The following is an 18,034-nucleotide window of genomic DNA, read 5'->3' as shown; positions in this document are numbered from 1 at the left end:
GTTTTTATTTGTAATATGTGATTACACCTATACATAGAGAAACACTTCTACACAAAGGATACTTCCATATCCACGGGACCACTACCCACGATTTCACTTATCCATGTCCATGGTATTTGTTCAACCTTCTATCACAATTCTATGGTATGCTTCCACTGGAAGCTGTTCATTTTAATAGGCTTCACTATCATCCAACATTTCACATTTCCATGCTAAGTCCAAGAACATAATTGCCATAGATATGGGGTCTCATTGAAGTGCAACTTTGCATATTATTCTAACTCATTGGAAGGGCATTCCGCACAGGAGAGATGGAAGCAATATTTGAACATACCTGGAAAATAATAAAAAATGTGTTTCTCAAGTGTAAAGAATCCAGCCCCATACTTGGTATCATCTGCCTTCCTAAAATAATGCTATCTTGTGCTGATGTAAGAGGTGGGAGAAGGGCCAGTGCAAGACAAGGAAGTTCATAAATCACTGCCCTGTTCTACTACTTTCTTTCAAAGTTTCTTGGATCATCCATGCATCTTGGCATTTAATACAGTATTTGGGTGACAACCTTTTAGGATTCAGGTAGGAATTTTGCTTCTCCCTTGGCCTTTATGGAGGAACAGGGGAAAGGTGTTTTGCTTATCTTGTTCTGATTCACCATGAAACTACAGAAAAAACTGCTTTGAAATAAGATATTGTCTTCAACACAATGTAAGGGAATTATGTTAAAAGTTATGTATTGATTTAAATCAACAGGTAATTGCAATAATTAGCATTTTAACAGTGTGGGAGAGTAAATTCTTGGTCAATAATGTTTGAGAACCTATAGTAATCTTTTTGTGAAAGGCTTTACTTTGGACCATTGGGTCATGGTACTATTGATGAGAAGGATTCTGGCCTGATGAGAATCTTTTTAGTTCAAAACATATTTTATGCAAATTTTATTCATTGATTTTTCAGGGAAAATGAATATCTGCACAGAAAACACTTTATGTGCAGAAAAAACAGCATTTTCTGTGCAAAAAGATATATATTTTGGCTAAAAATGTTGTTTTTTTCCACTGAAAGAATAGTGTTTTGTGCAAATCCAAATGCAAGTTTTGTGGAGAATACGTCCTGACCTGCATACAGCCTTTAAATACTTTAGGTTTTGAAAACTTTCTTATGGTGAAAATAAAATTGCTAAAATTGCTCATCCCTTCCTCCAAGAAGAAAATTGTTGAACTACATCCCTATCATATAACTTTAAATAATATTCTTTACATAGTGGAGTAAACATTTGAATTGAATTTTTTAAAAAATAATTTGCACATTGAACCAAATTATTTATCTCATACAAGAACATCAATTGTCTATCAACTACAGAAATCCTTCTCTTATTTCATCATTAATGCAAGAAAAATAATGGTTTACCATTATTGTGCTAAAAACAAACAGAGGAGGTCTGTTTCCATGACAAAGCGTAACATGAATGGTTCAATGTCTATAATGATGCTTGATTTTACAAAATCTGGTACTTTTTGGTAAATAATTGTCTTTTACTCAATCCAATGGCTATTTTCTTCACTTCCTTGGTTGGCTAAGCACATTAATATATAGATCTTTCTCAAAGAACCCTTTATATATTTTTTTAAAAAACCCTCCCAGCAAAAATCAAAGTATTGAAATGTTTTCTCTTGTGGGCGAGTTTTAAAAAGCTAACATTCATGGTTCATTAAGAAAGTGGTTTCTGCATCTTGCATCACTTTAGATATATGCACAAACATTTACAAAGCTCTGAAAAAGATAAGAGCACTGAAAATTGGAAGTGATCATTAAGAGCACTTCCTATATATAGTTTTAGAGATCCATCAGCTTCTGCATCTGGAACTGGCCTTTAGCCGATCACAGCATTTAAGAGGTGGGAGGGGGGGGAGAGACAAAGTAATGATCATAACTTTTCTATTTTATAACAAGGATACCATTTTACTTTGCCATGGTATATAATGGAAAGTGTGCATCCATGCATTTTGGAATACACAGCGGGAGGGGAGTCCTGGAACCAAACCCAGTGGCTACCAAGGACCTGCTGCACAGAAAATATGTCAGCTATAACATATCTACGAATATAACAAACATGTACCCTCTCTAGAAATATACAGGGACAGACCGGGATCCATTCCAGAATAGCACTGTAGTCAACAGTCCTACAGAGAATGTTACTTATGGGTTGGGAAAAAAAAGGCAGAGGTGCCCAGAAAATCTCTGTTTATAGTGAGAGTTGAGCTAAGGACGCCAACCAGCTCACACTCATTTTTTTCATATACCAGTCTATGCACAGATGTGCTTTCAATTAAATCTCCATATATCCATATGAATAAATATCACAGCTTGATTTTTAATGCAGACAGCCTTCATCATATTTATATCTGACATCATTACATTGTTCAAATTATTTTTGCCAAATATACTTCATGGCTAGCTAAACCAGTGGTGTTGATCCGTGCATAAACCGGTGTGTGTGTGTGTGTGTGTGTGTGTGGCATGAAATTAGACTACTCCCATACAGTTTTTGATCTGCAGCACATCTGAAACATGTCTTCCCCTAACAGTTTCTGTGTTGACAAAGCTAATCATTCTTTTTGAGACCTCACGTTGTCCTCCTCAAATATATCTACATGTCTCCAATGGAACAGCTATCCTCTTTATAATCCTGCAAACTAGTTTCAATTACACATTCTTTGGTGGAATAAATGTTTATTTTATTTATTTATTTATTTATTTATTTATTTTATATACCGCTCTTTTTCCTCAGTGTTTGTTTCAACTGAATTACTTGTTCTCTTTGCACAGTTCCAGATGTCATACATTTCATTAAAATAGAATTTGACTTTTAAAATAAAGTTTCATGTAGACCTTCTGGATTCATTCTATAGATGAAAAACCTTAAAATAAAAAGGAATTCCCTGCTGCAAAGTACTGGATTCATGTATCTCTCTTTCAGGATCATCTCATTCCTTGCCTCTTGTTCATGTTACTTACGAGCCATGAACATGCTGTTGTGTGAAAATTCTTATGTTTTGCAGTGATATTTTCCAACTTCAAGAACATGACCCTTGGCATTGACTGTGAAAATGCAGAATGCAACTACTTTCATTTATAACATGTTAGGCGGCCAGTGTGATGTAATGTTTTGAGTGCTGGACTATGACCCTGGAGACTAGGCTTCAAATTCCTGCTCAGCCAAGGATTATTGATCTTGGGCATGTCACACTCTCTCAGCCTCAGAGAAGGCCAAAGACAATTCCCCTCCGAACAAATTCTGCCAAGAAAACCCCATGATAAGTTCAGCTTAGGGTTGAAAGCACACAACAAATACATCTTTGACTCAGGAGCAAAAGTCGAGTGTCTCATGTTGCCAACATGCATGAAATATATAGAATACAACCAAAGCCACCCTGTTCCTCAATTTGAATTGCATAAGAAAATGCTATTGAAAGCTTTTGGTTTTGTAGCTATAGCACATGATGAATACAACCAGCAAAGAATCAGACAATGCTCCAAACAACATGAAGAGTTGGAACAATAACTAGATGCTTACATTTTAGACCACACAGTCAGACTTTTAGTAAAAAAATAACAGCAAGGTACAATGATGTTGACCTTCATTGCTCAAACAAGAGAAAGAGACCAGATATTCTAGATGATTTTACATTTTTCTCCCAGAACATCAGGTTAATACTGGCAAAGCATTTAGACCATGATGAATGAAATGTACTGCACAAACATTCATTGTTTTATTTAGAGGCTGGAACATTTGTTTAGGTTGCTTTTGTTTTGCTTGTACAAAGCAATTTCTGTGTATGTTCTGGGAAAGCATTATCTAACCAAATGCAGGGCCAACTTATCCTTTAAGCATTTTAGGCACAGTGCCTAGGACATACTGATATTTTACAGCCTACTATATTAGGATTAATCCCCCCCCCCCCGGTGTTTAATGGATATGTACATTCTGAGGTCCATAGAGGATTATATCTACCTACCCCTAGTGGTGCCTTGGGACAAAGTGGGAGTCGAATACAAGAGCCTATGAAAAGCTTAATGTGGTTCTGCCCAAGTGTTTAAATTGATAACCCAACAACCAAAAAAATCTTGTTTTCTTGAATTTTAGGCCTGTTCCTGGGTTATTTGGTGTGTTGATTCAGAAAATTGCATTGATTAGACCACATCAGCCCTAGTTGCTTAGATATGGTTATCATGATTTTCTATGGGTGAGCAGATAAAGGCCGATAGATGGCATATGTTAAATCTACAGCCGATAGGGGGGAAACTGGTGCCATTTTTGGAATCAGCAGATCAAATATATCTCGAAACAGGGCTAACATTTGCGGCACCAAAATGTGCTAAACCCTTTATGAGTAATAATGGTAAGTATATTTTGAGCCCAACAAGCAAAATATCACAATCATCTTGCAATATATAGAATACATAAACCATAGTTGGAATCTAGTCTTCTTTGATCTACTTCCTTCTTTCTCATTTCACCACAACTAACTAAACAACTACAGATGTCACACTAAAGAGGACCAATAATGTTTTGTTAATTCTTGGTAAGTTAGTAGTATTTTCCTTCCTCACTACCAGAAACATGCTTACCTTGTTCTTAACAGAGAACATTTTTAAAAGGGTACAGACAGACAAGTGCTTTGATTTAACATTTCCAGAACAACCACATCCAAGATTATAGGTTTATGTGGTTTTAACTCAGAATTATTTTCTGAACAAGCATGAAGTCGTTAAAATATTTATAGCCTAACTTTCATAGAATCAAAGAGTTGGAAGAGACCTCATGGGCCATCCAGTCCAACCCCCTGCCAAGAAGCAGGAAAATCGCATTCAAAGCACCCTTGATAAATGGTTGTCCAACCTCTGTTTAAAAACTTCCCAAGCAAGAGTCTCCACCACACTCCAGGGCAGAGAGTTCCACTGCTGAACAGCTCTCACAGTTAGGAAGTTCTTCATAATGTTCATGTGGAATCTCTTTTCCTGTAATTTGAAGCCATTGTTCCATGTTCTAGTCTCCAGGGAGGCAGAAAACAAGCTTGCTCCCTCCTGCCAATGACTTCCCATCACATATTTATACATGGCTATCATGTCTCCTCTCAGTCTTCTCTTTTGAAGGCTAAACATGCCCAGATCTTTAAGCTGCTCCTCATAGGGCTTGTTCTCCAGACCCTTGATCATTTTAGTTGCCCTCCGCTTGACACATTCCAGCTTGTCAACATCTCCCCTAAATTGAGGTGTCCAGAATTGGACACAGTATTCCAGATGTGGTCTGACCAAGGCAGAATAGAGGGATAGCATGACTTCCCTAGATCTAGACACTACACTCCTATATATGCAGGCTTTTTTTTTTAGCTCACTGATAAGTGCTTCTTCCAAAACACTTATCAGTGAACCTTAAAACAAAAACCAAGATTGCTCAATAAAAATAAAGTAAAAGAACATTTATTGCAGGTCCCAAAATGAAGTCCAAAACTATACTCTCAATTGTTTTCCAAAAGCAGATTGCACCAAGTGCTTCTTCTCAAGAACCTGGAAGAGTTTCCAAGCATTATCATTAGCTTTTAGTATTGAGGCAAAAGCAATATTTTACATTATGACCAGAATTCTCCATCACAATCTATGATGCATAGTTTTATGCATACATAGCTAAGTAGAAGGGATGTAGAGAAACCCTGTTAGTGAATTGTTAGAATACATAATGTAACAGTGGCAATTGGTCTTCATGTACAAAGGTCCCCAAGCGCAAGGGGCAATTTGCTAGCTCTCCTATTTAGCACCATAAAAGCATCCTGCTGAAAATGAACACCATGAAACTGTGCAATAATATTTCCTACAGCTTTTAAGTCCACTTTTTGTTGTCAACTGCCTTTAAGTCAACCTCAACTTATGGTAACCCTATAAATGAGAGACTTCCAAGTCATCTTACCCTCAAGAGCCCTCCTCTGGTCTTGCTGTGGCATCTTTGATTGAGTCTATCCATTTGGAATGTAGGCTTCATCTTTTGCTAATTCACTCCACTTTTCTATCATATTTTCTAGTGAGCCTTCCCTGCCCGTGAAATGGCCAAAGCATGACAGCCTCAGAATTTTGGCTTAGATAAACAGAGAATATTTGCAGTTCATTTAAATCCGATTATAACAATGGAATATCCTTTCTGCAAGATTTTTCAGCAAGTTTCATTACTGAGGATTTTACACCTGAAAAATTAAACCATTTGGTTCCCATGACACCATGGAATACTTCAGAATTGTTTTTGAAAAGGTAACTTCCTGGTATGGCTATGTTGCCTTTGCACTTGCTCCCCTGTGAACCTAGCTACATACAATATCCTGACCTCAGTGTCCCAAGTCAGACTTTCATGGGATGTAAGCATAGTTAAAAAAGCAAAACAAAGAGGATTTTAGTGCCTTTACATGCATTGATACGTTAGGGAGATACACCTATGACTTTAGTGCAATCTTGAGCAAATTTATTTGGAAGTAAGCCCCACTGTTATCAAAGGAACTTATTTTCATATAGATGTATATGAGACTTCGGCTAGAAAGAACATTCATTTGCATGTTCATTGCAATCTCTTAAATCCCACATAGGAATTGAATATATATTCTCTATACATATTTCTATACGAATGTCATTTAAGAGGACAACTCTATCCTTGAGTCTCAGAGAATATACTGAGTCTTATTCCCAGGTATTTAGATTTATTCATTTTAGTTCACAGTGCAAGCATAACCTAATAGTTATGATAAACAATTATATTAATAAATATCACCAAGACAGAATGCCAGGCTTTCGGGAACCTACAAATGGCTTGCTTTGGAGGTTTTTGTGTGCCTCAAGGTAACCCTAAGGTGTTTTGGTGACAAAGTTTTTTGAGAGGGGCTTGTCTTTTGCCTTTCTTTAAGGCTGAGAGACTATGACTTATCTAAAATCGCCCACTGGACTTGTATAGCTAAGTGAGGATTTGAACCATGGTCACACAGTACCTAATCCAACACTAAAATCCCTGTACCACAGTGGCTCTTGGAAATTATAGTCTGATGTCAATTTATTATTACAGGATGGTACAATAAATGTGCCAGACTAGAAGGCACACTTTGATGACTGCTTAGTTGTAAATGTCAGTATTACAAGCCCCTTTATATTGATGTGATGTTTGGAGCTACACATTTGAGTGAAATCCCTGATTCAAACATGACTTTGCAAAGAATGTTTCTTGGTTAAGCCAAATTTTGGCGTTGGTTTCCCCTGGCCCAATCTGCAAGGCATACTATAAGGACTGTGAAGAAAATACATTTCCAGTGTTCATATAATGTATATCTTCAATTCCAAGATGCATTTCTCCCTCTCATATAAACATCTCTAAAAGGAGGATGCATTAGAACTATGGATGCATTTTATATACAAATAAATGGTTCTTTTCCTGCTGGTGGTACTGAAATTAGTATGCATCTTACAATCAACAGTGTCTTAGAATCAAAGAAATACAGTATTATGTTTCAGTTCTCTGGCAACAGTTATTTTTTTCTCTTTCTTTGACTCTTCACAGTAAATCACAGGATAACTAAGATGTTTGAAATACTGCAATGCAATCTATATTTAAAGTCAGTGTCTCAAACAGTCTGTTATCTGACTTAGAGCAGGAAATTATTTGCACCACAAAAAACCATTGGCAATCAGTCAACTGATGGTGTATTTATAAAGTTGCACAGAAATCTCCGACAAAATGTAATTGCCTTACAGATATCATTGGCTGATAGTGAATGTGCCACATTGCAACAAAGAGGATCTATTTAAAGAAATATGAGAATAAACCCTACAAAGGTGAACTTATTTTAGCACCTAAGGAAATACAGAAGGAAATTCTCTTGTAATTTGCAAAAGCCAATCTGCAATGTAAGAGTATTTAAGATAAACCATGGCACCAATTTGTTAAAAAGTCAAAACACAGGAAATGTATCACCTAGATTGCATATATGATTTGAAACTTTCCAAAGAAAAAGTTAATCATTTTGCATTTCCAGAACTATCATAAGATGACGATATGCCCCACCTAATAGAATAGTTTAATAGACACATAACTCAGCTTCATTTTAAATAGGGAACTAAGTCAAACTTCAAACCATCAGCTCTTTTTCAATTACACAAGAGGTCTGGGTCATCATAAATGGAGGAAATCAGCATGAGTGGTTTGTTTTGTTTGATTTTATTGGAGAAATATATAAAAGTCTTCTGCAGCCTCTGGCTTGGCAGAAACTGTCACAGCAGAAACAGCCGAGTGTTGCTCTCCATGGTACTGAAATAATTCCTTTCACTCAGTTTAAGACCAAATCTAGGCAGAAAGGACGCACACCCATGCTGTCTTTCTTTCTTTCTAGCAAATATTTGTGGTAGCATTGAAAAACCTCCTTTGGAATTTTGGAGAAAGGGAATAACACTGTCTATCAAAAGGGAATATCAAAAGGGAATACTACTGTTCTCCCATTAGAATCCAAGTCAGCCTTTTGGACTCAATTGGCTTTAACATGTAGTAGTATAACAAACTGACATTACTATGTAGTATAACAGGAAACATATAGTATAACAAGCTGAATAGCAGCATAATGCTGTTGTGAAGTTTGTTATATGATTCCTAATGGGCTGGGGTCGCCCAGGAAATATTTCACCTCAAGGAGAATAATGAAGTGGAAGCCCCATGTTTCTTAAAGTGAATGTTTTAACACTAATTTTAAAGCAATTGCAGATAATTTGCTCTTTTTATTGTCACAACCTAAAGTAATACTGCACACCATCCATAAAAATGGTATATTTGTGTGAATGGCTTAGCTTGCATTATACCATCTTGACAACAACAAAGTTATGGTCGTGTCTCAGAACTTACTAAGAAACTGTTCATTCCACGTTGAAGCTGGAGACAGGAAGCCCAATTCGTTCATGTTGAAGGATTACAAAGAAAGTAACAAGAAGCATATGGAGGGGGAACCAATGTATTCAGGTTGACCTTCCCCAGTTGAGTCGGTGCCTTTGTATTTATTATTGTTATTATTATTGTTATTCTTATTATTTGTTATGTTAACGACTTGTCTCTTGCCTTGTCATGGAAAAAAATGAAGGAGTCCGGAGCAACATTTTTCAGCTTCAATAACTGAGAACAATGTGGCTGTTCTGAACACTTACACACCCACCGTACAGCCCTGACTTGCCTCTGTGCAATTTCTTTCCCCAAGTTCAAAATCTACCTCAAACGACATCATTGGGACAGTTGAAAAAGAGGACTCTGAACAACACCTCAAGTGAAGACTTCTTCCACAGCTATGGAGAGTGGCAGCAACACTGGGAATTGCTGTATTTCAACACAATGAGCCTATTTTCAAGGGGATAAACTGGAATTGCATGTATGTTCAATTTTTTAAATCATTCTCATTACTTTTGAGACAGGCTACACATACATTCTGTAGCATGAGAGATAAGGCAGATCATCTACTTATAGAGAACAACTACTGGGGCAAGTTCCTTCTTCTATACTTTGAGCTCTAGTGATTAGAAGAAATGCTTTAAAGATGTCACTGTATTGGCACCCAAGGAGTTGGCATGGTGGGAGAAGATACATCTCATACATGAAGAACTGAGGCAATTTCAGGAAGAAATACTTCTTTCAATGCTCATAAGCACCAGACAGCCTTTTCAGTTCATGCTTATTAGACCCTATTTCATTAATCATTCACCATCTGGAAGGTTGTCTCAGTTTATTCCAGCAGAACATTTCTAGCTAGAATCCCCAGATCCCAAGGTTGCATTTTCATTAATATGCACACCTTCCCAAACCCCTGTTTGAAGTGAAGGTCTTTTAAGGATTGATGTCACATATTAAAAACACAGCAATTGAACTGTCATGATCTTGGCAGATAGAGAATTTGGCATTACGAAAAATGTTGTCCCTCTCCACTTCTTCAACATAAGACTGCAAGAGAGGAGGTTTGTACAGAGCATGAAATAATGCACAGAAAACTATGCTGCCACAAAATGAATATGTAAATGTAGCCTTGAAGCCTAACTGAGACCAGAGCCCAAGCCCTTGATGTCCTGTCTACATACTACATTTGTTAGAGTGTGTGTTTTTCACCTGATTATTCTTATCATGGGTTCATGCAGTATGTTCATATACCGAGAATGATATAACATGTGCCTTGCACCCCGATGTTCTCACATTCAATCTTCAGGATCAGGAAATAACCTAAATAGTCACTGCCACTCAATATAAATATACACTGTACTGCATGAGACAACAGTCTGACTCAGCACTGGGTTGCTTTTAATACAGAGGTCTTATTCAACACGATGACCTGAGGTTGAACTAACCTTTCTCTACCTGTTGCACTCAAATTCATTTCCAAGGCACCAAATATCAGCTCAGATACTCTCTATTTATATCTCATCCATTTCCCAAGCACTGGGACCCAACATGATTTATAAAACATAAAAAAATACAAAAACAAAGTACACAACAGCAAAAAGAAAAAAAGCTAAAATACAACTGGCAATACAATTAAAAGTGATTTTAAAACATAGTAATAAAAATGCCAGAAATAAGATTCAAAAATATTCAAAGGACAACAAAAGCAGAAGAAAATCAATATATATAAAGCACAAGGGGAGTTTGTGGCCCTTGATAGCTGCTTGTACGAAATCAAGAAGGATTATATCACATTTTGCTGATAATGTACATCTTGAATTGAAATGCTATTTGTTAAAAGTTGCAAAGCATTTATCTATATTCTCTAGGGATCTTTATCCCTTCAGCTTGTTGCCCAAAGGTTTGATAACTTGATATGTATACAACAGAAAAGAAGATTCCTCAATAATCTTCGTTAAGGAAAATGAAAACATGGAATTGCAAGAAAGCTGTAAAATAAGGTTGCGCTTCTTATCATCTCAGCATGATTCTGTCAAGGTATAACCTTGCATATTGTTTTTAAAAGAAGTTTTAAAGAAGATAATTGAGGTGCTCTGAAATCCAACAAACCAATTGGCCCCATCATCATAACTGTAGGGTTGTTGTTCTTCAAGTTAGCACAAGACTCCTCTTTAAATGTATTTTAATTTACTACTGCTAATTATTAAATTTCATTATCATTTTCACAAGATTCAGGATTGCAATAGACTAGCATGGTCTCCTGGAACTTAAAAAAAAGCAACAAAAAACTCGACTCAAAATGGTTTTGGGTCTTTCTAGAACCTGCAAGGGTCGAAAAGATAGGAATATTCCATTGGATGAATGGATAAAAATCTTAAATCTTCATTAAAAAAATCATCATGGCTGAGTGACAGGTGGATTGATGATAGCCTGATAATTTCCAAAAACAAAGGCTATCAGTTTTGAACTCTCTTTGCTCTATTATCTAATAGATTTAAAACATTTAATGAGTAACTGGCAACATGTTCAAGTATAAGGCTATATATCTGCTGAATTACTTTCATCATTATCCTCAGGTTTTCATGCAAATCACCTATAAAACTTGTCCAAAGACTATCTATTCTGATTAATAAAGAAAACAAAGGCCCCATCTACACTGCCATATAATGCAGTTTCATAGTGCCATTTTACTGTATTGAACTGCATAATATGAGTCTACACTGTCATATAATGTAGTTCAATGCAGTTAAACTGCATCATGAAACTGCATTATATGGCAGTGTAGATGGAGCCAAAGTCTTCTAATAAAATGAATGTTCACACTTGAAGCTTATGAAAGTTTGGTAGAGTTACTAACATTTTGGAAAGAAACAACTACCATAAAATAAATATTCAATTACTGACAAATCCTTCTGTAAATCACTTCAGTCAGGATATTGAGTCTGGAATTAACATACACATACTTTGTAGTTGTATGCAGGAAAATTGCAGAATGAACATTATTTATCAAAACCCAGGTTTAAACTATGCTGGTCAAGTATAATAATTCTATAAAATGCTTGAATATAATAGAATTTAGATATAGAGACACCACATTTGTCCTATAGCTTTGGGCCCATGAGACATAAACAAAACCTGGATTGACTTATGGAAAGAAAATAGCGTAAAAAGGCTAACTTCACTTAAATCTACTATGCTCTCAAACAGTGGTTCTCAACCTGTGGGTCTCCAGGTGTTTTGGCCTACAACTCCCAGAAATCCCATCCAGTTTACCAGCTGTTAGGATTTCTGGGAGTTGAAGCCCAAAGCATCCGGGGACTCACAGGTTGAGAACCACCGCCCTAAAAGCATGAGACCCTACCTGATCTTGGTAACTAAACAAAGTCAGTTTTAGTTTGTGTTTGGATGGGAGACCAGCACCATATACTGGTACTATATGCTATATTCCAGAGGACGGAGCTGACAAAGGAGTATTCCTTGCTTAAAAACCCCCAGTGTTCATGGGGTTGCCAAAAATCGGCAGCTGACTTCAAGGCACATACATACACTAACTAACTATATCTAGCTCATCCATTTCGGAATCCAGTGCAAAAGTCTATATGCAATCCGGCGTCTGGGCAATCCCTAGTTACAGAAATAACTCTGAACCATGTGTCCAGCGATAGCACATGGAATCTGACCTAAGTGTTTAGTTATTACCACTGACGTAATGCATTCTGAAAATAATGCTTGAATACATCATTCTGTAGCCTGGGCTCTCTAACACAATGATTCTGACACTGAGATCATACCAAGTAGTTCAGTAGAGTTACATCCAAAGTTAGGCTTAAATAGAAGATCCACTGAAATGAATAACACTCATGGAAATGAATAACACTCAACTAAAACAGACTCACTGATGCCAATAGGATTTCATTAATTTCAATGGGTCTATTTGGGGCGAACACCTTGTTTGAACATCAGCCTGCAAGGAGATTCAGAAATACTACTTTTTCCTGTATGTTCTAAAAACATAAATTGGACAGATGGTAGTATAGATACTATCTAACTGACTTAATAAAACATATTTCCTCCAAATTTGCACATGTGAATAGTTTTGAACAGCTTTTAACTTTTTCTATAAAACAAAAACACACACACACAGCACAATTTTTAGGATGTATCCTGGTCTCTTAAATATGCAGCAAAATACTGAAAATATTGCTTTAATTTTGTTCCTGTATTTTCCTTAATCAAAATTGCTGGTTTGTCCATCTTAGTCATATCTTACAGCAGCCAGTTAATCTGTTGAAAGAATATTTTTTTTCCTTCTGTGTGCATAAAGTAATCTTGCAACTGTTATCATATATTGCAGAACTGTCTCACATATATTTTTGTATTGACCATCTAAGAACCCCTCGGGGAGAAGGGCAGGGTAGAAATGTCGGAAATAAACCTCGGCAAATAAATTTCTGTATTTTAAATTATCTACTGTTTAAGGTATTTTTTTCTCACACTGTCCTAAGATCACTAACTAATAGCAGGACATAAGTATTTTAATTACTGTATCATCATCATCATCATCATCATCATCATCACCACCACCACCACTGTTGTCAAAATGGTAGAAGAATTTCAAATAACATCACAGACTTTCCTATTATTATACCATACAAAGTAAATAGTTGAACGTATCTGTTATTTGTAAAAATTAACAACACTCTAAGAAACCTAAATCTTCGTACATCCTCACAAAGTGAAATGTGTGTTATAAAAAGTGCATTTTTGGTATTAAATTAATTAAATTTCAGTCAGAAAAGTCATTGTGGCATTTGTGCAAAACAAACACCATATGTTTAATAATGGAGTAATGTCTTTTATATATAGTGATGTATTTTATATATAAAAGCAAGGCTTGAGCTTTTCTTTGAATTGTTATCAGAAACCTACAAAACTCATGAAAGATACACACCCTTTTAAACCCCATTGTTAATTTGCTTGCAAGTTTTCTTAAGTTGCTCTGGAAAAAATACCTTCCATTATTACAATACTTTGAATACATTTTGATATTTTATTCAAACCGGGTTTTTGCAATTTTGGTTAAGGACCAAAAAACCCTCCCAAGACACCAGCCTTTAAAAGGATTTGGGCATATACAATATGACCCCTGCAATTTCATTTATCCCTAGCAAATATGGGAGCAGTACTTCCTTCAACATAAATCCCAATGGGAAGATAACAAAGGCTAATTGAGACAATGCTTAGTTAAAGAACTTTACTTGATTAATAATCCTTGTTACCTTCTATATTACATTCATCAATGCATGTATCTCATGTTGTTTTTGTTCATAGTCTTATAATGTACTAGCTGTGCCCGGCCACGCGTTGCTGTGGCGAAGAATGGTGGTATGGGAAATAAAGTATTGAGGAATTGGTGGTAGTTAAGGTAAAGGGTAAACATTTTCCCCTGATGTTAAGTCCAGTCATGTCTGATTCTGGGGGTTGGTGCTCATCTCCATTTCTAAGCCGAAGAGCCAGTGTTGTCCGTAGACTCCTCCAAGGTCATGTGGGATGACTGCATGGAGCGGCGTTACCTTCCCGCCGGAGCAGTACTTATTGATGCACTCACATTTACATGTTTTTGAACTTCTGGGTTGGCAGAAGCTGGGGCTAACAGTGGGGGCTCTCTCCGCTCCCCCAATTCAAACCTGCGGCCTTTCGGTCCAGAAGTTCAGCAGCTCAGCGCTTTAACATGCTGTGCCATCAGGGGATATTATTTCCTAAAGGTTGTGAATATACAATATTTCTGATTGGTTTTTTTTTGTCTGTTGGAGGCAAGTATGAATGCTGCAATTAGGAAAAATGATTAGGATGTAATGGCCTTGCAGATTTAAAGCCTAGCTGTTTCCTCCCTGAGTGATTTTTTTGTTGGGAGGTGTTAGCTGGCCCTGATCCTTTCCTGTCTGGAATTGCCTTGTTTTCAGAGTGGTGTTGTTTGCGATATTTTATGTGCTTCTACTGTCTGTGGCCCTGAGAAAACAGAGGATTGGCCAGACTTTGATGATGGGAATACTTTGTTGGGAGGTGTTAGCTGGCCCTGATTCTTTCCTGTCTGGAATTGCCTTGTTTTCAGAGTGTTGTTCTTTATTTAGTGTTCTAATTTTAGAGATTGTATTGTTCTGTTTTATTATACCACATTAATTTTTATATATTCTGATTTTAGTGTTTTTGAATACTTGGAGCCAGATTGTATTCATTTTCACGGTTGACCACAACACAATAATAATAATAATAATAATAATAATAATAATAATAATAATAATAATAGTAATGATAGTAATGATAGTAATAATAATGACTTTGGTAATACATAGTGCTTCACTGCCTTCTCAGCTTCCTTTCTGGAAGAATCCTTTCTTGGGAGGTGTTAGTTGGCCCTGATTGTTTCCTTTGTGGAATTTCCAATTTCCTTGCTTTATTTACTTTCTTTATTTTTTTATTACTGTCCTGGTTTTAGAGATTATATTGTTCTGCATTATTCTATCCTAGAAATTATTTCATATCAAAGTAGAATCTCACTTATCCAACATTCGCTTATACAATGTTCTGGATTATCCAACGCAGTCTGCCTTTTCATAATCAATGTTTTTGTAGTCAGTGTTTTAAATTCATTGTGATATTTTACTGGTAAATTTGTAAATACAGTACAGTAAAGTCTTACTTATCCAACATAAGTGAGCTGGCAAAATGTTGGATAAGCGAATATGTTGGATAATAAGGAGGCGTTAAGGAAAAGACTATTAAATATCAAATTAGGTTATGATTTTACAAATGAAACACCAAAACATCATGTTAGACAACAAATTTGACAGAAAAAGTAGTTCAATACGCAGTAATGCTATGTAGTAATTACTGTATTTATTAATTTAGCACCAAAATATCACGATATATTGAAAACATTGACTACAAAAATGCGTTGGATAATCCAGAACATTGGATAAGTGAGTGTTGGATAAGTGAGACTCTACTGTAATTACTACATAGCATTACTGCGCGTGGAACTACCTTTTCTGTCAAATTTGTTGTATAATATGATGTTTTGGTGCTTAATTTGTATAATGATTACCTAATTTGATGTTTAATCAGCTTTTCCTGAATCCCTTCTTATTATCCAATATATTTACTTATCCTGCTGGCCTGTTTATGTTGGATAAGTGAGAGTTTACTGTATATTGATAATCTTATATTATCTGCTCAGAACTGGATTATATGAGGCTCCTTCTTCACAGCTGTATAAAATGCACACTGAAGTGGATTATATGGCAGTATGGAGTCAAGATAATCCAGTGCAAAGCAGATAATATAAGATTATAAATGGGTTCTATAGCTGTGTGGAAGGGCCTTGAGTCTACACTGCCATATAATCCAGTGCAAATTAGATAATCTGTGGAAGAAGCCTAAGTGAGGCCTAAATTTGCCTGTCCCCTAACTGAAACCTGGCTGTCCCTTGGTTGCTAGGCAACGAAGTGGGCAGAGATTAGCCCTCTAAACTGGCAGCAATTGGATAAAAACAATTATTGCTCTCCCTCTAATTAGGACTTTATTTTTCTTTTCTTTTTGTTGTATCAACCCTGAGGCATGTGTGATGGGTTGTGTTGTCAAATTTCGAGGTTGGGGGGCCTGTAGTTTTGTTGCTTTGTCCGCTGCCCTGATGCCATCACTCTTTTATATATATAGATGGAAAGGTTAAGATCCTACATCACATCTGCAGCTATGTAAAGATAGTTATGAATGACCTAAGATATCGGTTTACAGAACCCATCTTAAGCTTGAGGGAGAGGCTCTGAGTGATGGAGGTATGCAATGTAGGAGAATGGGACACTTCAAGATGACATGTCTGGCCCTATCTTGTACCAAGCTGGGATACAATGAGCTTGGCTTGTTGCCCCATGGCTCATACTTGGAGTGGACTTGTTGTATCTGTTATGATTGAGCCTCATGGCTCTGCTTCTGGCAGACGTGGACGTAAGACTCCTCGAGAGTCAGATACTCTCGAGGAGCGAGAAAGAAAGAGGCTGCGAGATATCTTTGCAGAACCATCTGACGAAGAATCTTTTAAGGGGTTCACGGAGAGAATGGAGGAAGAGCTGGTTAGCTCGGAAGAGGATGAGATGGATTGGACTCGGGTAAGGGAGGAGTTGGGTGCCACTGGCAATAATGGGATGGAAGATGAATGGGGACCTTCAGGATTAGACCCATGGACAAGCTGGAGGGATGGGACGGGATCCACAGCTGGGGATGCTGTGGGGCGTAGTCAGAGGTGTTCCAGCTCTGATGAGGAAAGTGATGAGGAAACGCCCGGGTTAAGGAGGGCAGCTGATAGTGATGAGGATTTGTAACTGGCATAAAATGAGGCTTGGGAGCAATTGCAAATTGCGTTGGGCAAGGTAATCTGGACGAACGCTTGGGATCTGTGTGGGACGCTTTCCTGAAGACTGGTGTGTTTTCGTGTGCTGATACGTAAGTTGTTTTGGAATTTGGGTTCAGACGGCGGGAGGAATTGTGTGGGCTTTTGTTTGTGCAAAACCTCTGCTTAATCTCAATAGCTTTGACCTTCCGTCGTCTTCTTGACGGACGCCATCTGCTACTCTGGATTTACGGACTGAAAACTGACTACGGGCTCGCTTTCTCCTATTGGACTTGGAAAACTGCAAACGTCTGATTCTGCCTCTCGACCTTCGGAACGAACTGGGACTACGCTACTGCTTCAATCCTTGGCTGCTGAGTTTGTATTGGAAATTTGCCTTGCTGTGTGAAGGAGTGACTCCTAGTTACTCAAAACATAGTGCTGGCAGCAGAGAGGCATCTGCTGCCAATTAGTTGCATTCTTTTGAACTCTTTGTTTCCCAGCTTCTGTTTGTTTATCCCCAGGCTGAAGCAAGCTGTTTTGATTTTACCCGGATTAAACTCCGGTTTAATCCGGTTTATCTTTTGAACGTTTTTCTTGCCCCTTTTTGTTTTTAAAGGCTAAAGTTGCCTTGCCCTTGTCTTTTACGGGCATTTTGAGTTCTGTAAATCCAATAAACTCTGTTATCTTTGATC

General features: G+C 37.1%; 1 protein-coding gene and 1 long non-coding RNA gene across 3 annotated transcripts in view; one reads left to right on the top strand and one right to left on the bottom strand.

The window, feature by feature from the left end:
- Positions 1-18,034, bottom strand: part of slc24a2 (solute carrier family 24 member 2) — a 124,441-nt gene that overhangs the window by 64,348 nt on the left and 42,059 nt on the right. The window lies entirely within an intron of this gene.
- On the top strand, positions 16,914-18,032 carry LOC134296590 (uncharacterized). The gene is made up of 2 exons (XR_010003385.1): positions 16,914-17,452; positions 17,539-18,032. It is a non-coding gene; the product is annotated as an uncharacterized LOC134296590 (long non-coding RNA).

Source organism: Anolis carolinensis, chromosome 2 (assembly GCF_035594765.1).
Source record: "Anolis carolinensis isolate JA03-04 chromosome 2, rAnoCar3.1.pri, whole genome shotgun sequence".
Lineage (NCBI taxonomy): Eukaryota > Metazoa > Chordata > Lepidosauria > Squamata > Dactyloidae > Anolis > Anolis carolinensis.
This window is presented reverse-complemented; position numbering and strand designations above follow the sequence as displayed.